This window comes from Sapajus apella, unplaced genomic scaffold (assembly GCF_009761245.1).
Source record: "Sapajus apella isolate SASKATOON/1434 unplaced genomic scaffold, GSC_monkey_1.0 scaffold6, whole genome shotgun sequence".
NCBI lineage: Eukaryota > Metazoa > Chordata > Mammalia > Primates > Cebidae > Sapajus > Sapajus apella.
Genome location: NW_022436946.1, coordinates 27141407 through 27169267, shown reverse-complemented (window position 1 = coordinate 27169267; position 27861 = coordinate 27141407). Strand labels below are relative to the sequence as shown.

At 37.5% G+C, this 27861-nt stretch overlaps 1 protein-coding gene across 3 annotated transcripts in view; it reads left to right on the top strand.

Moving 5' to 3' along the window:
* The window catches only part of PKIB (cAMP-dependent protein kinase inhibitor beta), a 108611-nt gene that overhangs the window by 49336 nt on the left and 31414 nt on the right, over positions 1 to 27861 (top strand). For 2 of the 3 annotated variants that reach the window (XM_032274900.1, XM_032274899.1), the window contains exon 2: positions 344 to 414. The exons of the other annotated variant lie outside the window; for it this stretch is intronic. The gene's annotated coding sequence lies outside the window, so the exon portion shown is untranslated. The remainder of the gene's footprint in view (positions 1 to 343; positions 415 to 27861) is intronic. 3 annotated transcript variants of the gene reach the window in all.

The window sequence follows — 27861 nt, the reverse complement described above, 5'->3', positions numbered from 1 at the left end:
GCTACAAATGTTTCCTGTAATGATCAGTTGTTTTTACATGATGATTTTCTCAACCTGACATTGATCCCTAACAGCATCAATGCAGCAATTATTTACTGGATTTTGTAGCTCATGATCCTAAGAACTAATAACTGTTATTTTAAATAAAGCCCTTTTGACTTTTAACAGAAAACTTTACGATTGAATTAAAGGTTCTGCTTTTCCCAAGAAAGTCAGGCAAGTCATAGTGTTTATCAGTTTTGACTAAATGTTTTAAAAAGCCAAAAAATAATTAAAATTTGATTAATTAACCGAATTGCTACCTTTTCTGGTTTTTCACAGTATTTTTTTTTTTAATTTTCAGGAAAGAAAGTTAACCAGAATTTCTTCTTAAACCTGTCTCAGAAAAAAACAACATATTTTAAGCAGAGATTTGTAAGTATCCTTTTCTTCTTTATTTAGGAAATTATATATTGATGTTGTGAAAGAAATCGTTCCTACCATAAAACACTTGACAGGAAATGGATATTTACTCTGAAGTGGTATGCAAAATTTGAATGAGAGTAATACATGTGCAAAAATCTACCACTCCTCAAACAACAAAATAAATAAACCAAAGCCTAAATTAGAAAACCGTCACCAAATCTATCTATAGCTCATAAATATTTGGTTTATTCTTTGGAAATTTCTCTTTGATGATGCCTTTTTTCCTTTTGTGAAAATATATGTATGTCCATATATTTTAGAAAGTTTGTCATATCAATGAGAAAAAAGACAAAAAGGTCCACAGGAAAAGGGAGAATCTGTATTCTGTTAAAAGTTAATATAGATTTTATATGACCACTTTTACTGAAATTTTTTAAAAAATCAAAGCTAGGTCTCATAATAGCTAAGGTCCATGCAGTTTCATAATAATTATGAAAGGCCTATTATTTATCATCCTATATCTGAAATTGATCAACTCAAGAATGAGGAATCTGGGAGACTTTTTCTTTTAATTTACCAGAGTTAAAGATAAGCACACATTTTTATGAATATTTTATTAGATTAATTTAGAAGAACTCATAAGTGAAAAAAGAAAAAAAGCAAACTTTGTCCTAAAAATGTATCTGTAGTGATAGCATTTTATGTTTTATTCCCTGAAAAAAATCTTCATGTCTAATGAAGTGTTATTGTAACACTGAAGCAAATAATCAGTATATTGAATTTAAGAACACAGAGTCAATGGTGTAAAGCAGCAGTCCCCAGCCATTTTTGGTACCAGGGACTGGCTTTACGGAAAACAATTTTTCTACAGACTTGGGGTTGGAGAGGGTAAGGACGGTTTCGAGATGATTCAAGCACATTACATTTATTGTGCATGTTATTTATGTTATTATTACATTATAATATATAATGAAATAATTATATAGTTTATCATCATATAGAATGAGTGGGAGCCCTGAGCTTGTTTTCCTGCAACTAGATGGTCCCACCTGGGGTTGATGGGAGACAGTGACAGGTCATCAGGCATTAGATTTTCATAAGAATCATACAACCTAGATCCCTCACATGTGCAGTTCACAATAGGTTCACGCTCCTATGAGAATCTAATGCCACCACTAGTCTGACAGGAGACAAAGCTCAAGTGGTAATGTGAGTGATGTGGAGTGGCTGTAAATACAGATGAAGCTTTGCTTACTCAGCTGTTGCTCACCTCCTGTTGTGTGGCCCAGTTACTAACAGGCTGTGGATTGGTACCAGGCCATGGATTGGCCTAGGGATTGGGGACCCCAGTGTAAAGAAGATCAGTAAAACAAAGTCATGCAACTAAGGTCTGGAGCTGAGTGGGCTCCTAACTAGCTGTATAAGACCTCGGACAGCACAATTCTGGGCTTCACAACTATAAATATTTGTGTTTGAGGGTTGTTGACTAAAATGATGACTACCTTAGATCATTTTATGATTCCAGGAAATCACTGAACTATTGCTGCTTAGTAAACAGTCACTTTATCTTGATTATTATATGACATTAACATTTGTGTAGCAGCTAATAAAACGAACCAACAGGAACTGAGATGTATTTTATCTTGCTTCATCAGATAAGACCTCAGCAATTGTTTAATTAAAAGGTGTATTAAGTGCTTAACTACACATTTTGCAGCAATATAGGCTGTTTCATAGCTTTGTGGCATTCGTTTTCAGTTTTAATGCATACATTTATTTATCTTGTAATTCCGGGTAAGTTGCCTGAACTTCCTAACACTTCGGTTTGTCAGTAAAATTAGGGTAACCATTCTGATATCACAGGATTGTCTTGGAGCTTAAAGGAAATGAAAAATTTAAGTATTAACAATGACATTAACCTATACTGCAATCATGATTTCCTATCTTTACTAAATTGTGTTCTAGATCATGAGGTTTTGTCCTTGTAAAGATTTTATTCGTAAACATATATACACTATATTATGGATGATATTGGTGTTTATAAAGTCACTGGAAGAATTGTTATAATGCAGATTCTTGGTCACACTTCCAGCTATTAACAAGCATCTTAGATAACTCATATGAAAGTAATTCATAAGCTACTCCTTGAGAAACACAAATTTTCCTTTAAAAATGATCGCCAAATCAAAATCAAAGGGGAGCTGTATAAAAAATACCATTTCTAGGGCTCTATCTTGGAGATCCCGATTTAGCAGCAGATCTGCAGCAAGGCCTTGGAACTTGTGTTTTCAAAAAACTGCCTCATTGCTTATGATATTTTGAAAACTCCTGCTTCACAGCTTCACTGCATCTCCAAGTTTTTGTTAAAGAAGGTTTTGGCTGTGCTGCTTACCATGTATGGATGAAGGGATGTAATCATGCCTGTGTGCTTCTGCTAGTCCAGATCAAGTAAAGAAAGAAAATGAAGAGTTTGAATGTCTGCTGTACATACATTAATGAGACTGACTGTCTTCTCACCCTTGGCTATGTAGGTACTTTACGTAAATCCCTGCATCAAGCCCATAAATTGCAGATTTCCTGAACCAGAAAACATCCTTGGAGATCACCTAGTTCAAACCTCTTATTTTGTGGAGGAGGGAATTAAATTCAGAGATTTGCCCAAGGCCCAGGAGAAAACCAGGACTAATAGTTAGATTCCTGTCCCAGGCTTAGTTTCATTTCTATCACAATTGGATGACTTTAATCCTGTCATTTTAAAAACCTGTAACATTGTGAAACCAGCTTTTCTAGCGCTGATATTGGGCTTCCAGACCATAGAAAGTGCACTTAGTTGTCCAGCTCTATGAAAGTGAGAGTGTCTTCCTTCCCAATTCCAGTTCTCCATCCTGAATTCAAAGATGCAGGAGGGCCACTGAAGGATTGCTGGTACTCACCTGGAGTGGACATCTTTTCCTATAGTTGCACCAACTTCTCTATTGCCTTCTTGGTCTTTATGTTAGCCAGAGCCAGGCCTTTTCTTAAACTCCGTATCTCCAGAAGGCAGAGCCATGATCTTAGTTTTTCTTTTTTCATACTTGCATCTTTTTCTGTGTGTTTGTGTGTGGCATGTCTTTGGTTGCCCTCATTCAGTTTTTTTTTTTCAGCTCTGGAGTGGAATTAAGTTCAACAAATAACTCAGTGGTTGTCTGTCCCAAGAACAGTCCTGGGTACCAGAGATGTAAAATGAATCCAGAGTAGTCCTTGTTTCAGAACCATTCATAACATCATGGGAAGGAGATAAGTATGAAAAATCTTGCAGGAATGTTTGCAAGTGCCACAAGAGCACAGAAGCCATGACTTCCACTGACAAGGAGAGTCAAAGAAGGCTTTGGAGAGGAAGTGACACTGGGTTTGTTGTAGGTACTAAACCCATAACCCACAATCAATGTACAACATTTTGAACACACATGAAAATAATGTTTTTAAGTCTTAACGAAGAGAGCAAATGCAATGGAGATGAATAGGCCTGACATCAGCATGATGGAGGAGGAGGGACACCACAACACATGGCAGGAGGCCTGTGTCTTCTCCTCACACCACCACCTCCAACCTGTGTGACTCTCAGCAATCCAGACTCCTGTGGCATGAAATACATGTTACAGCCAATTCTACATACTTGGGATACCATCAAGTGACAAAGTGTTATCTGTGCCAAGGCCTCAGTTTTGATTAGTTGTTGCCCAAGTGAAGAGAAGCCTTGGAAAAAGAGCAGTCCATCCAGGAGGAAGCACAAACGTGCAGCAGCCTGTGTCTGGAGGTGAAAGGGAGTATGTCTGAGAGATACAAGTCCTAAATGAAGGGTAGTTTCTTTCAACTGCTGGGCCAGAAGGGAACAGAGGAGAAGCAAGAGAGAAGCCTGGGAAGTAAGCAATGTTGATCATGAAGTGTGTTACAGGTCATGTTAAGAAATTGGGTGAGCTTTTCCTGATGTAAGAGGATGACTGAAGAGCTGAGACAGTAAGATCTGCTTGGCTGGTGATGGATGGGAGGGCAACAAAGCTGAGACAGGAAACTCAGTGAAGAGGAGCATCTAAGCTAGAGAGGCTGGTGATCTTGGATAGTGAAAGAGGTTGAGAAAGGCAACCCATCCACAGATTTAAGATCTATTTAGAGACTAGAGTTTATATGACTTGATCATGGAGGGTGAGAGAAAAGGATGTGTCCTGGGTTTCTGGGGCGGATTTACATGGTGTTCACTTGCAAGAAAATCCAAGAGGAGGAACAGGTTTCAAATGGAAGGTGTTATTTCTGAGCCAAGGTGATAAGATCAGCTGATCTGTCCTGGGGCTTTTCAATATTAACTGGCCTTCCACATGCTGAGAGAATCACGTACATTGTCACACTTCATTTTCTCAGCTGTGAGAGGTATTCTTTTGTGAACTCCAAAGAGGTAGAAGCTGAGGCTTCGAGAGCGTAAGTGCCTTGTATAAGGTCCCTTAGATAATAGGTAGAGGAGCCAAAAGTTCAGAACAGATTCTAAACCAAACCACATGTACCTTCTATTATATCACTCTGCTTTCTTTTTTCCTCTGACACATATAATTCTGTGAAAATAGGTCAATTGTAGAACACAAATAACTTGGGACTTTATGGATTGTTAAATAGAACACATGAACTCTACTTTCTATAGAAGGTTTGCTGAAAAATCAGTTCACAAAGGCTAACTGGAGAAAAGGCACACAAATTTATTTAATGTGAATGAACAGGAGCCTTCAGAATGAAGACCGAAAAATACAGAGGAAATTTTCCATTTTTATGCTTGGGTTCAAAAAACTATGGACAGCCACAGAGAAATATGATTAGACAAAACTGGTATGATCTCATGCTAATAATCTGACTGGGGAAACCCAGCAAGGCCTGTCTGTCTGGATTCTTCTGGGCTTCTCTGAGTATGCATCCCTTCCTTCTGGTTTGGGGCAGGACCTTCTCTGAAATGGAGGAGTTTGTCCAACCTACTGTTAAATGAGTTAGGTCAGATAATTTCTTTATGGCTAGTTTTTACACAGAAAAGGAGAGGGAAGATTAGAAGCATATTTTTAGGTTTTATAGCTGGCTTTGGAAAAAAGGGGTTCAAGTTTATGCAACCTGCCTTGGGGAAGAGGGATTCTAGTTTTTATAGCTAGCCTCAGGGGACAATGGGACTGCCAGACAGGAAGGCAGGCCAGGATCAGAGAAAAACTTTTGCTTCTGAGGCTGCTTCTGAAGTTTTCACTTTGAGGAATTGCTTTCTGAGCTCCAACATGTCTGAGCTACCACCATCCCTCAGTTGAAATATTGCAATTGCCTCCTGACTCATCTCTTAAACTTACTTTTCCTTTTATCCAATCCATTCAGTTTGCTGTAGCCAAAATGACCTTTTTATAATTCCATTTTGATTGTCATATTATCACTTAAAATCCTTCAATGACCTCCTGTCGCTCTTAGGATAGAATAAATTCTTAGCATGTCTAAATGCTGTGGCCTCTACTAACTGACCCACTTCATCTCGTGTTACTCTTTCCCTTCTTGCCTGTGCTCTGCCCACACTGATGTTCCTTCAGTTCCTAAAATGTACTCATCTCTCCTGCCTGAAATACTCTTTTCATACCTCAATACCAGCTAACTACTTTTCTTCCTTTACATCTCAGTTTGTACTATCAATGAGCCAGGTCCTGATACATTCATATAAATAAAACCTCGTAATTTTTTATCCAAAACTTATCGCACTTTGTAATTATATATGGATTTATGTTAATAGTTTTTATAATGTTTTTTCTCATCTACTGGCTTCCATTAAAACAATTATAAGATTGTTTGGGCAAGCATATAATTGGCACTCAATAGACACTTTTCAAATGAATTAATATATTCATAAGTGAATGAAAGTGACTTTGGATTAGCTAATTTATATTTGATCATTTGTTTGGTAAATTACTTTTTAGAATTCAGGAAAAGAGAATTTCTTTACACCTATAAACTGAGTTTTGCTCATATAAGATATTGTTTTATTATATTAAAATGATATAATATTTCCCTTGGTATTATATTGTAGTTGCATTTCCCTTTCTGAAGTCAATTTTCTTTTGCTCAATAAATGAAGATGATTCAAACAGCAGAGGGGTAATTACCTAACTGACATTTTTTGGATTAAACCAATTAAGTAAAAACAAATGGAAATGGCAACTATAAAGAATAATATATCACCATTTAGTGTACCAAGGAAGGAGAGAAATATTTCATAATTCATTTTTAAATGTCACAGCTTGATTGCACTTGCTAATTAAATGATGCTTTTCCATTCCAGCCACATTGAAAATGATTTAGAATTTTCAGGAGTGATATTTAATTTTTCCCTCTAGAATGATTTTCTACCATGGGACTACGCACCATGTAGCTTATGAGGCTTGGATTTGGCTTAGGGAAGAACGCACTTATATGTCAGCCTACAGCCTTCAAGAGGTAGTGTGCTATCGGTGCTCAATATTCACTCCAGAACTCCATTTGATCTTAGCCAAAAGGCCAAGAAACGATTGCTCCAGAACTCAAGACTGAACAACTGACTGAACTTCAGGATGGAGTCTAGCTTGAGAAATTTCTACACCCTATTTTCCAAGTATATTGCTGAGGCTTTCTGGGACTGCATGTAGACAATGATAGTTATCTAGCCTTTCAATATCTATGAACTACCTGAAAGAAATAGATTAGATAAGCACTAAACTTTTATTTTTAGCTTGAATAGTCTATAATTCTAAATGGAAGAAATGGGGAGTTAAAGGTAGGTGGAGGAAGACTTATGAGTTAGAGAGTAAAATTATAGTTGTTAAAGGACATGGTTGTGTCAGGGGGCTAACCAGTAGGGCCATGATTTATGATACAATCCAGTGTTTGCCAACATGGGGATTCTATTCTGTAGAATTATTAGAGGAGCCCACAAAGCCATGTGTCTGTGTCTAGATAAATAGTGTCACATTAATGCTACCATTATCTAAATGTACATAGATTATTTTTTCAAAATAATTTAAAGTATTTAATTCACAAAAATACATTTTCATCTGTTACATATATTCTGAATGAACAGATTATCTAAAAACTGTAGGTTTTTTAAACTTGAGGAGTCATTTTGCCTTTAAGCCTCAATAAACATAGTTGTAACTTTTATACTGCAGGATGTACCATCTTTTTTAGCATTACCCACACAGAGTGTTTCTGACAACCCTCAGATTCTATGACTCTATCCTGTGTGCTGCCCATCACCTCTCATCCGCTGCTCTGGTCTCTCTGATAGCTACTTCTGCTGTCTTCCAAAGCTTCTTGAGCCTGCTACAGTTTTCTCTGGTCTACCTACTCTTAGTATTGTTCTTGGGATTTTTCCTTGATTGTTCAAAGCAGAGACATCACTAGGATGATTATGGTGCGTAGTAAACTTTACCGAAGCCTTGAAGATAACATGAGAGAATTATACTGCAGAAATGCAAAACCTAGAATTGATTTTTCCATGTCATTACTAGAATTCATTGGTTGGGCCCATTCACAAGTGTCCCCAATTGATTGGCTGTTTCCTTACTTTGTCACCTTATTTCAAGTGTCTACTCATCTTCCACAGGCAAGTTTGATTTAATTATGTCCTGCCTCCCTGGATTCGAGTTAGTAATTATCTCTGCATATAAATAAATCAGTACACATTATGATTATTGAAATTTGGCAGTTATGGAATTTAGAGCCTGTATTGAGCTGTTCTTACATTGCTATAAATACCTGTGAATGAATAATTCATTTTAAAAAAGAGACTTAATTGCCTCACAGTTCTACAGACTGTACAGGAAGCATGGTGCTGGCATCTGCTTGGCTTCTAAAGAGGCCTCAGGAAGCTTCCAATCATGGTAGAAGGCAAAAGGGGAACAGTCATGTCCAATGGCAAAAGGGGAAGCAAGTGAGAGAGTTGAGGGGGTAGGTGCCACACTCCGGCATGACCAGATCTCGTGAGAACTTACTGTTACGAAGAAAGCACCAAGCCATAAGGAACCCACCCTTATGATCTGAACACTTTCCATGAAGTCCCACCTCTAGCATTGAGGATTACAATTCAACATGAGATTTCGGTGAGAACAAATAAACAAATTACGTCAGACCTCACTGAGTACAACTTGGAAATCACATCATTAAGGAACTTTCATCATTCAGTAAGGAACTTCTATTATTGTTCCAAATTGGGATTCTCATTTAACCAAGTCTCCTCTACCCCAACTATCTACTTCAAAGCAAGGTGGCTTTACCAATGTAGTAAATTAGTTTTTTCATAAAGTCTTAGAAGAACACAGATTGACTTCTAAGCAAGACTCAAGGTCAATAAATGGACGTGTCTTTTCCTCATAGACCTTATAATCAGAAACTTTCCTCTAAACTAACAATAAGACTATGATATGATCCAGCCATCACACTTCTGGATATTTATTCCAAATAATTTAACTCAGTATTTCAAAGAGATATTAGCACCCCCATGTTCATTACAGCACTATTCACAACAGTCAAAATGTGGAAACACTCAATTGTTCACCAATAGATGATTGAATAAAGAAAATGAATGTGGTATATTCATACCTTAAAAAAGAAGGTAATTCTATTAAGTATGACAACATGGATAAACGTTGAGGTGAAATAAGCCAGTCACAGAAAGACAGATGCTGCATGAGCTCACGTACATGAAACATTTTAAATATTCAAATTTATAGAAGCCAAGAGTGGAATGATGGTGGTTGCCAGGGGATGGCAGAACAAGGAAATAGGGTGTTACTCATCAATAGGCATAAAATTTCAGTAAAGCAAGATGAATAAGCTCTACAGATCTGCTGTACAACATTGTATCTTAGTTAACAATACTGTATTCTACACTTAAAAATTTGTTAAGCACCTATATCTCATGTAAGTGTTATGTTTATCACAATAAAATGAAATTTGGGAGGAAAAACCCTTTCCCCTAAGCACAATAAGGACCTAGCTCTCAAAGAAGGATATCAGAAAATCTACCTTTTTCTTCCATATCACCCCCCACCAGAGGCTGGGCCTTTTCCTTTACAAATCACACCACCGTGTCCACTAGTAATCTGATGTTAGAAACTGATGTTTATTCTTGAAAAAAAATGAAGGAAACCCCTGTGATCTTATAGTTTTGGCCTAGAAGTCCAGTGACATGAGCTTTGGACTGGATTTTGAAATTATTCAGATGATTAGTCATACCAGCAATCTGGTCTCCTATACACACACATCTTTGAAAATGGAGCTGTGTTTTTGTTTTTTTTTTTGTTTTGTTTTGTTTTATTAATGAGCTGATGATTAAAATTCCTTCTAGCTCAAAAATTCTCAGATATCTATAAATTACACATAGATTGTCACTAGTTTTGTTTTCTTCGTAACTGCCTTTAATAGCATTGATTAATTTGGCTTTGCATCAATTCTCTTAAGTTGTAAAATGAGAAAGCAAAACTGGATATGGTATGCTTTGGTTGAGGTCAGATATACATGTAAGTCTCTTATGCAAAATGTACATTGCAATCTTAAAAATTAGTCTTTTGAAACATTTCTGTAAATTTTTTTAAATTCAGAAAACACATCTATTAATTTGCTTCCAGCTGCTGAGCTTCATAGATTATTGAAAATGTGTTATGAAAAGTTAGTCAGTTGCCCCCCGTCATAGACAGTGATAGAATTAGGATCTGGATCTTATGTTTCCATCACCATTTTTAATTTAAGAAATGAGATCATCATGAATTAAAGGGGGGAGATTGTGCAAAAATGCACGTAACACAGAAAGGTTGCAGTTTTAAAAAGACTACAAATTCTATTGGCATGTATAATTACTACTGTGTATATAAGCAATGGAGATAAGAATGACCCAATTTCTAATTCCCAGATAAATCTGGAAGCAAGTTTTTTTTTTTAATTGTATGTTAGATTCTGGGGTACATGTGCAGATCATGCAAGATTGTTGTATAGGTACATATATGGCAAAGTGGTTTGCTGTCACCATCCCCCTCAAACCTATACCTGACATTTCTCCCCACCTTATCCCTTCCGACTCTACCTCACACTATCCCTCCACTAGCCCCCGCCAGCAGACCTCAGTGTGTGATGCTCCTCTCTCTGTGTCCATGTGTTCTCATTGTTCAACACCTGCCTATGAGTGAGAACAGGCAGTGTTTGATTTTCTGTTCTTATGTCAGTTTGCTGAGAATGATGGTTTCCAGATTCATCCATGTCCCTACAAAGGACACAAACTCATTGTTTCTTATGGCTGAATAGTATTCCGTAGTGTATATGTGCCACATTTTCTTTGTCCAGTCTATCGTTGATGGGCATTTGGGTTGGTTCCAGGACTTTGCTATTGTAAACACTGCCACAATGAACATGTGTGTGCATGTCTTTATAATAGAATGATTTATAGTCCTTTAGATATATACCCAGTAATTGGATTGCTGGATCAAATGGAATTTCTATTTCTAGATCCTTGAGGAATCGCCACACTGTCTTCCACAATAGTCGAACTAATTTACACTCCCAAGAACAGTGTAAAAGTGTTCCTGTTTCTCCACATCCTCTTTGGCATCTGTTGTCTCCAGATTTTTTAATGATCACCATTCTAACTGGCGTGAAGTGGTATCTCAATATGGTTTTGATTTGCATTTCTCTAATAATCAGTGATGATGAGCATTTCCTCATATGTTTATTGGCCTCATATATGTCTTCTTTTGAAAAGTGTCTGTTCATATCCTTCACGCACTTTTGGATGGGTTTGTTTGTTTGTTTTGTGTAAATCTGTTATAGTTCTTTGTAGATTCTGGATGTTAACCCTTTGTCGGATGGGCAGACTGCAAAAATATTTTCCCATTCTGTTGGTTGCTGGTTTGCTCTAATGACTGTTTCTTTTGCTGTACAGAAGCTCTGAAGTTTAATTAGATCCCATTTGTCTATTTTGGTTTTTGTTGCCATTGGTTTTGGTGTTTTAGTCATGAAGTCCTTGCCTATGCCTATGTCCTGGGTGGTTTTGCCTAGGTTTTATTCTAGGGTTTTTATGGTGTTAGGCCTTCTGTTTAAGTCTTTAATCCATCTGGAGTTAATTTTAGTGTAAGTTACTTTTAGTGTAAGCCAGTTTTGGCTTTCTGCACATTGCTAGCCAATTTTCCCAACACCATTTATTAAACAGGAAATCCTTTCCCCATTGCTTGTTTTTGTCAGGCTTATCAAAGACCAGATGGTTGTAGATGTGTGGTGTTGCTCTGGAGGCCTCTGTTCTGTTCCATTGGTCTTCGTCTCTGTTTTGATACCAGTACCATGCTGTTCTGATTACTGTTGCCTTGTGGTATAGCTTGGAGTCTGGCAGCGTGATGCCTCCAGGTTTGTTCTTTTTGCTTAGGATTGTCTTGGCTATGTGGGCTCTTTTTAGGTTCCATATGAAGTTTAAAGTGGTTTTTTTCCAGTTCTGTGAAGATGGTCATTGGTAGTTTGATGGGGATAGCATTAAATCTATAAATTACTTTGGGCAGTATGGCCATTTTCACAATATTGATTCTTCCTAACCATGAGCATGGAATATTTTTCCATTTGTTTGTGTCTTCTCTTATTTCTTTGAACAGTGATTTGTAGTTCTCCTTGAAGAGATCCTTTACATCCTTTGTTAGTTGTATTCTAGGTATTTTATTCTCTTTGTAGCAATTGTGAATGGCAGTTTGTTCTTGATTTGGCTCTCTTTAAGACTATTATTGGTGTATAGGAATGATTTTGATTTCTGCACATTGATTTTGTATCCTGAGACTTCACTGAAGTTGCTTATCAGCTTAAGGAGAGTTTAGTCTGAGACGATTGGGTCTTCTAAATATGCAATCATGTCGTTTGCAAATAAAGAAAATTTGATTTCCTTCTTTCCTAATTGAATACCATTTATTTCTTTTTCTTGCCTGGTTGCTCTGGCTAAAACTTCCAATCCTATATTGAATAAGAGTGGCGAGAGAGGGCACTTGTCTTGTGCCTGATTTCAAAGGGAATGCTTCCAGTTTTTGCCCATTCAGTATGATATTGGCAGTGGGTTTGTTGTAAATAGCTTTTATTATTTTGTGATACGTTCCACTGATACCTAGTTTACTGACAGTTTTTAGCATAAAAGGCTGTTGAATTTTGTTGAAGGCCTTCTCTGCATCTATTGAGATAATCATGTGGTTTTTGTCTTTGGTTCTATTTATGTGGTGGATTACGTTTATGCACTTGCATATGTTGAACCAGCCTTGAACACCCGGGATGAAGCCTACTTGATCGTGATGGATAAGCTTTTTGATGTGCTGTTGCAATCGGTTTGCCAGTGTTTTATTGAAGATTTTTGCATCTATGTTCATCACGGATATTGGCCTGAAGTTTTCTTTTTTTGTTGAATCTCTGCCAGGTTTTGATATTAGAATGATCTTGGTCTCATAAAATGAGTTGGGGAGGATTCCCTTTTTTTTGTATTGTTTGGAATAGTTTCAGAAGGATTGGTAGCAGCTACTCCTTGTACGTCTGGTGGAATTTGGCTGTGAACCCATCTGGACCTGAGCTTTTTTTGATTGGTAGGCTATTAATTGCTGCCTCAACTTCAACCCTTGTTATTGGTCTGTTCAGGGTTTCAGCTTCTTCCTGGTTTAGGCTTTGAGGGGTGCAAGTGTCCAGGAATTTATCCATTTCTTCCAGATTTACTGTTTTGTGTGCATACAGTTGTTTGTAGTAATCTCTGACAGTAGTTTGTATTTCTGTGGAATTGGTGGTGATATCCCCTTTATTGTTTTTTATTGCATCTATTTGATTCTTCTCTCTTTTCTTTTTTATTAATCTGTCTAGCAGTCTGTCTATTTTGTTGATCTTTTAAAAAGCAGCTCCTGGATTTATTGATTTTTGAAGGGTTTTTTGTGTCTCTATCTCCTTCATTTCTTCTCTGATCTCAATTATGGCAAGATTTTAAAAAAGATTAAAAGAAAGAGAAGAACCTTGGGTTTAAAAGAGTTTGCATCATGCATAAACACAGCAGCAAAATATCCATTCTATTTGACCTCAATTGGACAACTGCCTATGAAAAAAAGAAATACTCAAGGAAAATTTCTGCAGTAACTGGGCTAGCTTTTTAAAGTTAATTAATTAATTTTTATTGGCTTTTTATTTTTAATTTTTTAGAGTACATAATAGGTGTATATATTTATGGAGAACATAAGATATTTTGATACAGGCATATATCAGAGTAAATGGGGCATTCATCATCTCAAACATTTATCCTTTTGTTAAAAACTGTCTAATTACATTCTTTTAGTTTAAAATATACAGTTAAATTATTATTGACTATAGTCACCTTGTTGTGCTCTCAGGGTCTTATTCTTTCTATATTTTATTGTACTGATTAACCATTCTTTACTACCACCCCATCACCCCACAATCTCCTTCACAGACTCTGGTAACCATCTGTCTATTCTCTGTCTCCATGAATTCAATTGTTTTAATTTTAGCTCCCATAAATAACTGAGAACATACAAAGTTTGTCTTTCTATGCCTGGCTTATTTCACTTAAAATGATGTCCTCCAGTTCCGTCCATGTTGTTACAAATGATGGTATCTCATTTTTTTAATGGCTGAATAATACTCCATTGTGTATATGTACAACATTTTCTTTATTCATTCATCTGCTAATGAACTCTTAGGTTGCTCCAAATCCTAGCTATTTTGAATAATGCTGCAGTCAACATGGACATGCAGATATCTCTTTGATATACTGGTTTTCTTTCTTTGGGTTATGTACCTAGCAGTGGGATTGCTAGATTATATGGTAGCTCTGTTTTTAGTTTTGGAGGAAACTTCAAAGTATTCTCCATAGTGGATGTAATAATTTACATTCTCACCAACAATATATGAGAATTCCCTTTTCTCCACATCTTCGCCAGCGTTTGTTATTGACTGTCTTTTTGATAATAGCTATTTTAACTGCAGTAAGACGATATCTCATTGCTTTTGATATGTGTTTCTCTTATGATCAATGATATGGAGCACCTTTTCATACACTTGTTTGCCATTGCATGTCTTCTTTTGAGAAATATTTTTCAAATATTTTGCCCTTTATTTTTTATTTATTTATTTTTTGAGACAGGATCTCACTCTTTCATCCAGGCCTGAGTGCAATGGCATGATCATGGCTCACTGCAGCCTTGACTTCCTAGACTCAAGCAATCCTCCTACCTTGCCTCCAAAAGAGCTAGGGCAACAGGCATATTTCACTATGTCCAGATAACTTTTTTATTTTCTGTAAAGATGGAGTCCAAGTAGATTGTCCAGGCTGCTTTTGAACTCCTGGGCTGAAGTGATTCTCTCACCTCAGCCTCCCGAAGATGGGATTACAGATGTGAGCCACTACACCCAGCCTTTTTTTGCCTATTTTTAATATAATTATTAATTTTTTTCTATAAAGTTGTTTGAGATCCTTATATATTCAAGTTATTAATCTCTTGTCAGATTTGTAGTTTGCAAATATTTTATCCCTTTCCATGAGTTATCTCTTTACCTTGTTGATTGTTTCCTTTCCTGTGCAGAAGCTTTTTAACTTTATGTGTTCCTATCTGTCTATTTTTGCTTTGGGTGTCTGTGTTTGTGAGTTACTATGCAAGGCATTTTTGCCCATTTCAGTATCCTGGAAGGTTTTCTCAGTGTTTTCCTTTACTAGTTTAATAGTTTGAGGTCTTAGATTTAAGTCTTTAATTCATTTTTATTTGATTTTTGTGTATGGCAAGAGACAGGGGTCTAGTGAAGATGATTTTCTCTGGGGGTTTACTTTCTTACTTTGTGTGTGTGTGTGTGTGTGTGTGTGTGTGTGTGTGTGTGTGTGTGTATGTATTTGTTGTATGTCTTTTGATTCCAGGTTACCATGAGGATTCTTTCATGTTTCAGTGCAAATACAATGTATTTTTAGTAAATTTTAACCATCTAGCTCAGAAAATTCCAAGTTTTGAAGTTATTGATGAATATACCCAGTCTATAAGTCTTATAAGTGAAATAAGTAGGTTTTAAATGCATAGAAGTGAATTAGAATATGCTTTACTTACTACTTTTCTCTGTAGTTCCCTTCTATTTTTGATGAATAGCTTGGAAGTTTAGGTAGATTTGATATAAGCAGTTTTTTTGCGTGTAAGAAGAGTCAATGAGATGACAGGTAGCAGCTCTTTGCTAGACAGAAAACTAAAATATCTAAGTTTTCCTGCCTTATTTGTAATTTGCAAATAAGGGAATACTTTTGTTATTGGGGGAACATGGCATGATAGAGATTAGGGAAACTGAGGCTCAAAGAGATTAAAGAATCTGCCCAATATTACACAATTGATAGTGCTGGGAACACAAATTTCACTTTAACACCCACACTACCCTTAAAAGTAGGTGGAAGATAAAATGCTGACAATTCAGGAAAGTCTTTTTTCCCTTCTTCCTCCAAATAATGCTCCTTTTCCATTAGCTGATCTGTGGAACTGCCACCATTAATTATTTGGTTCTTTAAGGCCTTGAGGTTTCCCTTGTAGGGATTCACACAGAGCATAACCCTGTGAATTAATTATTTAAATATTTTCCAAGAGCTGGTTTGGATAGGATGGATAGGAAGAGGACATTGGAGGGTATATGCCAGGAGCAGGGGTTAAGGAGTGAGCAAGAAGAAACAGATGAAGGGAAGACATTGAAGGAGTGCAAAGCAGTTGGTCTGAGAGTCTGACAAAAAGTAGTAATTACAATCGACCAGAAGCTAGATGCACTGTTGTAATGAAAGTCCACTGTAACATGTGTTCTAAAATGACCATGCAATGTCTTCCTTACTTTGCTGTCTTCATATATTTATTCTCAGTATTCTATTCCATACAAGCTGTTTTACATCAACTGCATTTCCAAAGGTTGATTCTGATATTTTCTTTTTCATTCAGAAAGTGAACATCTATAAATGATGTCCCCAAAATCTTAGTTGAATTAAATAAGGTCTTCTTCAATGTCTTTATTTTCTTAATCCAATTTGTACATCTCTTTGAGATACCTAGAGAGATTTGAGTCAATAGCACCTAGGATGTCCTGGCTGACTCTTCCAGGCAAACAAGCTTCAGTGAACAATTCTGCAATTTTAATGTATCCATGCTTCCTTTACTCCCCACTACCCCATGCCAGTGAGGATATTTAAAATTATCTTTAATTATGCTAATTTTCAGATTATGACAAGCTAAGTCAGCTTTTTAGTGTTTCCTCAGCTATTTGAATTATCATAAATTTGTGGGAATTTTTTCATACAAAAATTCTTCAGCATCCTTAATCAAATGTCAAAAGATAATATTTGAAAGATCTGATGTGGAATGAACAACCTGGCAGGATGACTTGAAAATTTTTTCTTGGTTCAGACGTTCTGCCTAGGATGTAAATGTGTCAATGCTTAAAATGCCAACAGAACACTTTTATGAAGTTCGATAACATAAGCTTTCTATCCCCATAGACAGGATCTGCAAATGATGTGGACTACACAGTGACAGATCAATGTTAAGTTCACTTGGAAAGCACTCAGTGAATACCATCTATCTACTGTCCACCCTGAGAATCTGTTTGTTCTTGCCTCTCAGATTATAGTCTTTTGAGGTAAAACCATTGTCCACATAGAATGTTGTGTGACATCATATTAAACTGATTTAGTGGTGAACTTCAGGGTTGATTATCAGAGTGAAAGGTAAAAAACTCTAGGAGATGACTAATCTAGCCAAGGCCATCAGCATGTATCCTGACAGAGCAGATACTGAGAAAGTTAATTTTGAGATTTAAATTTTTAATTTACTAAAGGCAATTTTTAATAGGGTCTAAAATTGGATGAGTAAGTTTCCAAGGTCATGTGTATGTACTTCTACACTTTGTTAAAATCACAGTAAATAGTCCATTCGTTTGGGTATATATGCCATTAGTTCCTGAAGATACTTAATCTGGATTTATGTGGATTCCCCCACCCCCAGGAGTATTATTGGAGAAAGATGGAGAAGAATGTCACCTAACCTTTACTCCAGTTCAGTTATTCTGAAACTGCGTGACCACAGTCATCTAGGGCATCTGTAATGCATATGATGTCAGACATACTAATCAAAAATTCTAGGGGAAGGTACCTGTAATCTGTATTGCTAACAGACTTCCCAGCTGAGTATTATGAACAGGCAAGTTGGGGAAACACTGTCCTGGTTTAAATGGCATAAGATTAATTTCCAGTAAAGAGGCGTTTTATCAAAACTTGCTTTATCTCTCCCGTATTTCTCCCCATCTCCCATGTTAAGATTTGTAAAAAAATCCTAGGAAGAGCTAATTTGCTTTAAATTCACTTTTTCAGTCTCCAAGCTGGCACAGGTGAGATGAAATTTTCTCAATTTTTTTTTCTTCTCCTTCTCACAATTTAGTCAAGTGTTAAAGTGAAAAATCTTGTTCTTTGTGGAGCAGTGCATAAGAAAAAAGGGGAATTAATTTACACTGCCTGGTGTCAGGATGTAATGTGATTATGTTGGCAAAGCTATAAAAAGAAAAATATCCAAAGCTCCTAAAAAAATTCAAAGGAGGTCACTGTTAGAGCAGATGGATGGAGTGGAGTGCCTGATCATTGAACAGCTACAGAGCTAAAAGGATATTCAGGTCGAGCTATACATAACTGGGAGAAGGTTATCAAATCTTAATTATACCTTTCAAGGGGAAAGTACTGGATTTGACAGTAAGATGCATATTGATTTGCCTTACTGTATAGAAATGACTAAAAGGACTGGTAAATAGAGTGCAGTCAGCTGTCAATTATCCTGAGAAAATCTAATACAGTAGTGGGTTCCTTTGCTACATTCTTTAGGGCCTTTTCTTCTTTGTAACCAGAAAATACTCTTTCATGAAATGCAAATTTTTTTTCATATTTTAACAAGCTACAAAGATTAAGTGCATTAAAAAGTCTAAAATTAAACAAAAAAACATAGGATTATTAAACAAAAATTTATATTGATCTAAATATTTTAATGAATTCTGCCAATTGTGTGACATAAAAGATAAGCTGGGAGGCAAAACTAACACACCTTAAAAACAACAGGATATTTAATTTACACATAGGATTATACCACAAACGAGAGAAGTATTTGTTTCTATTTTATTCTGCAAAAGAATTTATGGTGGAGGGGGGTGCCAGGATGTCTGAGAGAAGCCAGCACTGGAATGCAGCTCCCAGCGAATGAGATGCAGAGGGCTTGAGGACTTCATGATTCCAAACGAGTTGCCAGGTTCGTTTCTGTAGGACTGATAGGGCTCTGAAAATAGGCCCCACCTCCACAGAACTCAAACTGAAGCCCTCGCTAGAGAGCATGGGCAAATACACCATCCTGACCCCAACCAGGAAGATCCAGCTGGGGCAGGAGAGACGCCATTGGGAAGGCGGGCCCAATCTCATCTGCAAACAAATTCCAGGGCAGGACCACCCACCCAGCAACCTGACTGAATCCTGGAGAGCCCAGCAATGCCCTCTACAGGCCAAAAAAGATACAGCTCCAACCTCAACAGAAAAAAAGTCCACTCAGCGACTCCTCCTGAAATCACCAACTTCAAAGATTAAAGGGAGATGAATCCACAAAGATGGAAAAAAAACAGCGCAAAAAGGATGAAACCATCAAAGAACAGAACACCTCTTCTCCTCCCAGGCATCACAGTCCTCACCATCAAGGGAACAAAAAAAGACAGAGAATGAATCCAACAAATTGACAGAAGCAGGCTTCAGAAAGTGGATAATAACGAACTTCTTTGAGTTAAAAGACCACGTTCTAATCCAATGCAAAGAAACTAAGAACGTTGAAAAAAGGTTAGAGGAAATGCTAACTAGAATAACCAACCAGCTTAGAGAAGAACATAAACAACTTGATGGAGCTGAAAAACACAGCATGAGAACTTCAAGAGGCATACATAAGTTTCAACAGCTGAATCAAACAAGCAGAAGAAAGGATATCAGAGATAAAAAATCAGATCAATGAAATAAAAAGAGAAGGCAAGAACAGAGAAAAAAAGAGTGAAAAAAATGAACAAAGTCTCCAAGAAATATGGGATTATGTGAAAAAACCTAATCTACACTTGAATATGATGGGGAGAATGAATCCAAGTTGGAAATCACTCTTCAAGATATTATCCAAGAGAACTTTCCCAACATAAAAAGGCAGGTCAACATTCAAATCCAGGAAATACAGAGAACACCACAAAGATATTCCTCAAGAAGAGCAACCCCAAGACACATAGTTGTCAGATTCACCAGGGTTGAAATAAAGGAAAAAATCATAAGGGCAGCCAGAGAGAAAGGTCGAGTTACCCACAAAGGAAAGACTATCTGACTCACAGCAGATATCTCAGCAGAAATCCTGCAAGGTAGAAGGGAGTGGGAGCCAATATTCAACATCCTTAAAGAAAAGAACTTTCAACCTGGAATTTCTTTTTTTTTAATTGCATTTTAGATTTTGGGGTACATTTGAAGAACATGCAAGATAGTTGCATAGGTACACACATGCCAGTGTGATTTGCTGCCTTCCTCCCCTTCACCTATATCTGGCATATCTCCCCATGCTATCTCTCCCCAACTCCCCACCCCCCCACTCTCCCTCCCCTATTTCCCCCCAACAGACTCCAGTGTGTAGTGCTCCCATCCCTGTGTCCATGTGTTCTCATTGTTCAACACCGCCTATGAGTGAGAACATGTGGTGTTTGATTTTCTGCTCTTGTGTCAGTTTGCTGAGAATGATGGTTTCCAGGTTCATCCATGTCCCTACAAAGGACACGAACTCATCATTTTTTATGGCTGTATAGTGTTCCATGGTGTATATGTGCCACATTTTCCCTGTCCAGTCTATCATCGATGGGCATTTGTCAACCCAGAATTTCATATCTGGCCAAACTAAGCTTCATAAGTGAAGGAGAAATAAAATCATTTACAGACAAGCAATTGCTAAGAGATTTCATCACTGCAAGACCTGCCTTACAGGAGCTACTGAAGGAAGTACTAAACAGGGAAAGGAAAACCAGTACCAGCCACAGCAAAAACATACCAAATGATAAAGAACAATGACGCAATGAAGAAGCCACATCAATTAATGGGCAAAACAACCAGCCAGTAAAAAAATGGCAAGATCAGATTCAAATATAACAATATTAACATTGAATATAAATGGCTTAAATGCCCCAATCAAAAGACACAGACTGGCAAACTGGATAAAAAGTCAAGACCCATTGGTGTGCTGTATTCAGGAGACCCATCTCACATGCAAAGACTCACATAGACCCAAAATAAAGGAATGGAAGAAGGTTTACCAAGCAAATGGAGAGCAAAAAAAAACAGGGGTAGCAATCCTAGTCTCTGATAAAAAGGACTTTAAATCAACAAAGATCAAAAGACAGAAAGAAGGGCATTACATAATGATAAAAGGATCAATGCAACAAGAAGAGCTAACTATCCTAAATATATATGCACCCAATGCAGGAGCACCCAGATACATAAAGCAAGTTCTTAAAGACCTACAAAGAGACTTAGACTCCCACACAATAATAGTAGGAGACTTTAACACTTCACTGACAATATCGGACAGATCAACAAGACAGAAAGTCAACAAGGAAATCCAGGACTTGAATGCAGACTTGGACCAAGCAGACCTAATAGACATTTACAGGACACTCCACCCCACATCCAAAGATTACACATTCTTCTTAGCACCACATTGCACTTACTCCAAAACTGACCTCATAATTGGAAGCAAATCACTCCTCAGCAAATGCAAAAGAATGGAAATCATAACAGTCTCTCAGACTACAGTGCAATCAAATTAGAACTCAGGATTAAGAAAAGCATTTGAAACTGCACAATCACATGGAAACTGAACAACTTGCTCCTGAATGATGAATGGATAAACAATGAAATGAAGGCAGAAATAAAAATGTTCTTTGAAACCAACGAGAATGAAGATGCAACATACCAGATCCTATGGGACGCATTTAAAGCAGTGTCTAGAGGGAAATTTATAGCAATAAATGCCTACATCAGAAACAAGGAGAGATCTAAAATCGACACCCTATCATCAAAATTGAAAGAGCTAGAGGAGCAAGATCAAAAAAACTCAAAAGCTAGCAGAAGACAAGAAATAACTAATATCAGAGCAGAACTGAAAGAGATAGAGACACAAAAAACCCTTCAAAAAATCAATAAATCCAGGAGCTGGTTTTTTGAAAAGATCAACAAAATAGACAGACTGCTAGCTAGACTAATAAAAGAGAAAAGAATTGAATAGATGCAATAAAAAACAATAAAGGGGAGATCACCACTGATTTCTCGGAAATACAAACTATCATCAGAGATTACTACAAACAACTCTATGCACATAAACCAGTAAAGCTGGAAGAAATGGATAAGTTCCTGGACACTTGCACACTCCCAAGACTAGGCCAAGAAGTCGAAACCCTGAATAGACGGATAACAAGGTCTGATGTCAAGGCAGCAATTAATAGCCTACTGACCAAAAAAGGTCCAGGTCCAGATGGGTTCACAGCCAAATTCTACCAGATGTACAAAGAGGAGCTGGTACCATTCCTGTTGAAACTATTCCAAACAATACAAAAAGAGGGAATCCTCCCTAACTCTTTCTATGAGACCAATTTCACCGTGATACCAAAATTTGGCAGAGACACAACTAAAAAAGAAAACTACAGGCCAATATCCATGATGAATATTGATGCAAAAATCTTCAATAAAATACTGACAAGCCAATTGCAGCAGCACATCAAAAAGCTTATCCACCACAATCAAGTAGGCTTCATCCTGGGGATGCAAGGCTGGTTCAACATATGCAAATCTATAAATGTAATTCACCACATAAACAGAACCAAAGACAAAAACCACATGATTATCTCAATAGATGCAGAGAAGGCCTTTGACAAAATTCAACAGCCCTTTATGCCAAAAATTCTTAATAAACTAGGTATCGATAGAATGTATCTCAAAACAAGAAGAGCTATTTACGACAACCCACAGCCAATATCATACTGAATGTGCAAAAATTAGAAGCATTCCCTTTAAAAACTAGCACTAGAAAAGGATGGCCTCTCTGACCACTCCTATTCAACATAGTATTGGAAGTTCTAACCAGAGCAATTAGGCAAGAAAAAGAAATAAAGGGCATTCAATTAGGAAAAGAAGCCGTCAAATTGTCCCTATTTGCATACAACATGATCGTATATTTAGAAGTCCCCATCATCTCAGCCCAAAACCTCCTTAAGCTGATAAGCGACTTCAGAAAAGTCTCAGGATACAAAATCAATGTGCAGAAATCACAAGCATTCCTATACACCAATAACAGACAGAGAGCCAAATCATTAGCAAAATCCCATTTACAATTGCTACAAGGAGAATAAAATACCTAGGAATACAACTAACAAAGGAGGTAAAAGATCTTTTTAAGGAAAACTACAAACAACTGATCAAAGAAATAAGAGAAGACACAAACAGATGGAAAAACATTCCATGCTCATGGTTAGGAAGAATCAATATTGTGAAAATGGCCATACTGCCCAAAGTAATTTATAGATTTGATGCTATCCCCATCAAGCTACCATTGACCTTCTTGACAGAACCAGAAAAAAAACACGTTAAACTTCATATGGAACCAAAAGAGAGCCCTCATAGCCAAGACAATCCTAAGCAAAAAGAACAAATCTGGAGGCATCACGCTACCTGACTTCAAACTATACTACAAGGCTACAGTAATCAAACCAGCATGGTACTGGTACCAAAAGAGAGATATAGACCAATGGAACAGAACAGAGGTCTTGGAAGCAATGCCACACATCTACAACTATCTGATCTTTGATAAACCAGACAAACACAAGCAATGGGGAAAGGATTCCCTGTTTAATAAACGGTGTTGGGAAAACTGGCTAGCCATATGCAGGAAGCTGAAACTGGACCCCTTCCTTACACCTTATAAAAACATTACTCCAGATAAATTAAAGATTTAAACATAAGAACTAACACCATAAAAATCCTAGAAGAAAACCTAGGCAAAGCCATTCAGGACATAGGCACAGGCAAGGACATCATGACTAAAACACCAAAAGCAATGGCAACAAAAGTCAAAATAGACAAATGGGACCTAATTAAACTTAAGAGCTTCTGTACAGCAAAAGAAACAATCATTAAATGGACAACCAATAGAATGGGAGAAAATTTTTGCAATCTACCCATCAGACAAAGGGCTAATATCCAGAATCTACACAGAGCTGAAGCAGATTTACAAGAAAAAAACAAACAAACCCATGCAAAAGTGGGCGAAGGTTATGAACAGACACCTTCCAAAAGAAGATAAATATGCGGCCAACAAACATATGAAAAATTGCTCATCATTATTGGTCATTAGAGAAATGCAATCAAAACCACATTGAGATACCATCTCATGCCAGTTAGAATGGCAATCATTAGAGAATCTGGAGACAGCAGATGCTGGAGAGGATGTGGAGAAAAAGGAACACTTTTACACTGTTGGTGGGAGTGTAAATTAGTTCAACCATTATGAAAGACAGTGTGGCAATTCCTAAGGATCTAGAAGTAGAAATTCCATTTGGCCCAGCAATCCCATTACTGGGTATATACCCAAAGGATTATAAATCATTCTATCATAAAGACACATGCACACGTATGTTAATTGCGGTGCTGTTTACAATAGCAAAGACCTGGAACCAACCCAAATGCCCATCGATGATAGACTGGGCAAAAAAAAATGTGGCACATATACACCATGGAATACTATGCAGCCATAAAAAACAATGAGTTTGTGTCCTTTGTAGAGACATGGATGAACCTAGAAACCATCATTCTCAGCAAACTGACACAAGAACAGAAAACCAAACTCTGCATGTTTTCACTCATAGGCGGGTGATGAACAATAACACTGGGCACAGGGAAGGGAACAACACTCACAGGGCTCGGTGAGGGGAGGAGGGGAGGAGAGAGGAGGGACAGCGATGGAGGCTGGGAGGATGGGGAGGGATAACACCAGGAGAAATACCTTATGTAGGCGATGGGGACGAGGAGACAGCAAACCACCATGGCATGTATGTACCTATGCAACAATCCTGCAGGATGCAGGATGTGCACATGTATCCCAGGGCCCATGTACAATAAAAAAATAAAAAAGAATTTATGGCATCTGAATGTGTGCATGTTCACAGATTACATATATTATATACATGATTATATTATATATATATATATATTACATAATAGTAAGTATAAAGAACAAAAAGTAAATTTTATTCAAAATTATGCATATTATTCAATTGTGTGATCTTTTTAAGATTCAAAAATGAATTAAAGTTTTCATATCAGGTGAATTACTGAAAAAATATTTTGGGTTTGGTGACATCAAGGGGACAGAGGGACATTTGTCTCCTTGTTATTTAAATAGTTCTTTGAAAACTCATTAGGCTTATCAATTAAACTAGCTGCCTGGGGCTGACTACCTGGGGCCTATGGGGTGGCTGCATTTCAATGGAAAGCTTTATTCAAGATTCCACTGTGTATTCTGAGACACAACATGAGTGCCTTGGTAAGCATCTAGTGTCTAGAACTCCAAATGAAATACGAAATATCCTATTGAGGCCTTGTATTATGGCCTTAGGATATGTAGAGAAATATGTTAATTTGGTTTATATTTTGGGTATCTGTGAAACAAGAGATTCACAGAGTTCAGAGTGCAACTCATAGGCAATGGCCTAAGAGTTGTAAAAATATACATGTGAGGCCAAATGACCAGGACATCCAAGATGAATGCCTGGAGTGTGCCACTTGTGCTGACCCTTGGGTTGTGTTCCTTACCAGGAACATCGTGGTTAAGGAATTAATAGCATCAACTCTCCACTGAATTCTATCATGTATAATTGTGGCATGTCATTGGTAAAGTGTATGGCCTTATATTGCTGTGCATTCAGTTGATCCCAGGGGGCTCTCCAGATAGCCAAGGACTCTGAGAACGGGGTGACTTCCCCTAGTACCATGGGTTTTTGGCAAGAGACTGATGGTAGAGGAGGCCACCACCTTCTACAGATAGAGTATGCCAGAATGCCCAAGTTTGACTCCATCCTGTAGCAAAGAGGTCTCATAGGCATGCCAAATTCATGGGGTACTACTCCAACGCATTACAAGGCATTACAGTAGCTGGGTACAGAGGGTCACAGGCTCAAAATACAGTACAAGGCCAGGAAAGGCAGTTACTTGCATCAGAAGCCCATGGGCCACTTATGATCACCAGCAGTGGCCCACAGACTCCAGGAGGCATGAGACGAGGTTGCAGAAGCCTCTGAGGGCACTAACTGGAGTGCCTATTGATTTCATTTTGGACAGCTTCTACAGCTTTGGTTGAGGAGGTTCCCCTTTAAGATGGGCAATCCATAAGTAACACTAGTGAGATAAAAGAAATTTTGCAAAAGAATATGTTGTCTCCAGAACCCAAAAAAGACTAAAAGATGTTGGACTTGTATTAAATTTGTGGGTACTGAGAGGGTTAATAACTGTTTTTTGACAGTATCAGGGATGGAGCAGCTTTTGGTTTACCAAATAACTTTTAAGAATTTAACAGAAGTAACAAGATTTTGTAGTACGTGTGAGATAATGATCCACCCTTTTTGTGTGAGTTCCTTTGTGAGTATTTGTATGTTCTTAATGAATATGTCAAACAAATTTTCCTGGAGAAGGATGTCATCAGTGTAATATGCCTGTGTTCCTGGAGAAAGGTGGATGTCATTAAGATCTTGCCTACAAAGATTGTGTGCAGTGGCAAGGCTGCTGAGGTGTCCCTCGAGTAGCCTGGTAAAAATATATTGTGTCTCGTGGGAGGTAAAAGCAAACTGTGACTTTTAAGCTGTTGACACTGGCACCAAATGGCTTATATTAGCCTAATTTGTAGTAGCAAAATACCTATCAGTTGCTGATTGGATGGAGTCTGAAGTTTCAATACTCAGTTTGTTGGGAATAGGGGCCTGAATTGCATGGGACCATGGCATTAAGATTGCAGTAGTCTACTGTGCTGCACCATTTATTTGTTCCAAGTTTAATAACAGGCCAAATAAGCCAAATTGGGTTGTTAAATGGAGAAGCAGTGGGGATAATCACCCCTGCACTCTATAGCTGTCACATAACAAGTTTTGTTTTGTTTTTTAAATATTATTTTTACTTTTATTTATTTATTTATTTATTTTTGAGACCAAGTCTCGCTCTGTTGCCAGGCTGGAGTGCAGTGGTGCAATCTTGGCTCACTGCACCCTCTGCCTCCCGGGTTTAAGCAATTCTCCTGCCTCAGCCTCCCAAGTAGCTGGGATTACAGGCATGTGCCAGCATGCCCAGCTACACATAACAAGTTTTAATCCTCAAAGGCCCTGTTTTAAATTACATTGAGCTGTGTTAATAAGTATTTTAACTTGGGTTGGAGGCAGAAGACTCATGAGTTCCCGTTTTGTCAAGCCAATTTATAAGTGTCAAAGATTTAATCTAATTTCCATTTATTTTTCATTGGGTCAGAGCGTCCATGTCTATTGTGGGATATTTTGGGGTGATGATTGCTATGACCATGACGGGGAATTTGGGCAAGACAGTAATTCCGATGATTAAGATGAGGCTTATCTCTTTGTCCTCTTTTGTATTCCATCACTCCCCTAATATTATGGGGGATACCATGTTTAAATTAGTAAGATCCCTGGTCATAACTGTAATCTGACTCCTACTGCCAGTTGAAACCATGAAGATTTGCCAATTGGTGCATTTCTTGTTGGTGGTGGTGGTGGTGGTGGTGGTGGTTTTCCCCCTCCCCCACTATCCAGGGTTTTGTTGTTGTTCTTTGTTTCTTGCTTTGCTTTTTTTAATTCTTTTTTTTTCCCAGTGGTGGTGGTCATGGACATATTTGGTGGTGGGGTGGTGGTGAGGGATCATCTTTATGCTGATGATATTTATAAGTTTCTTCTTTCAAATTAGTATCATCAAGGTTAGGGGTTTCTCCCACAGCAATGGTTGATTTATATGGTGTAAAGACCCTGGGCTTGAGTTGGGTTTGAATTAATGGTGCCATGGGGGTACCCAGTGCCACAAGGGCAACATAGGTATTTCTCTATAACCTGGAAGATTAGGATCTTTATTGCAACAGAGACATAGTAAGCAGAGTGGTACAGGGAAAGAAAGCTAGGTTTTAATAACCCAGACTCAATAGACCAAAATTGTCTCCTGCTATCATTGCCCCACATTTTCTGTCTCATGGATGTTTTCCTCTTCTTTCCTTCTCTTTCTTTCTTTCTTTCTTTCTTTCTTTCTCTTTCTTTCTTTCTTTCTTTCTTTCTTTCTTTCTTTCTTTCTTT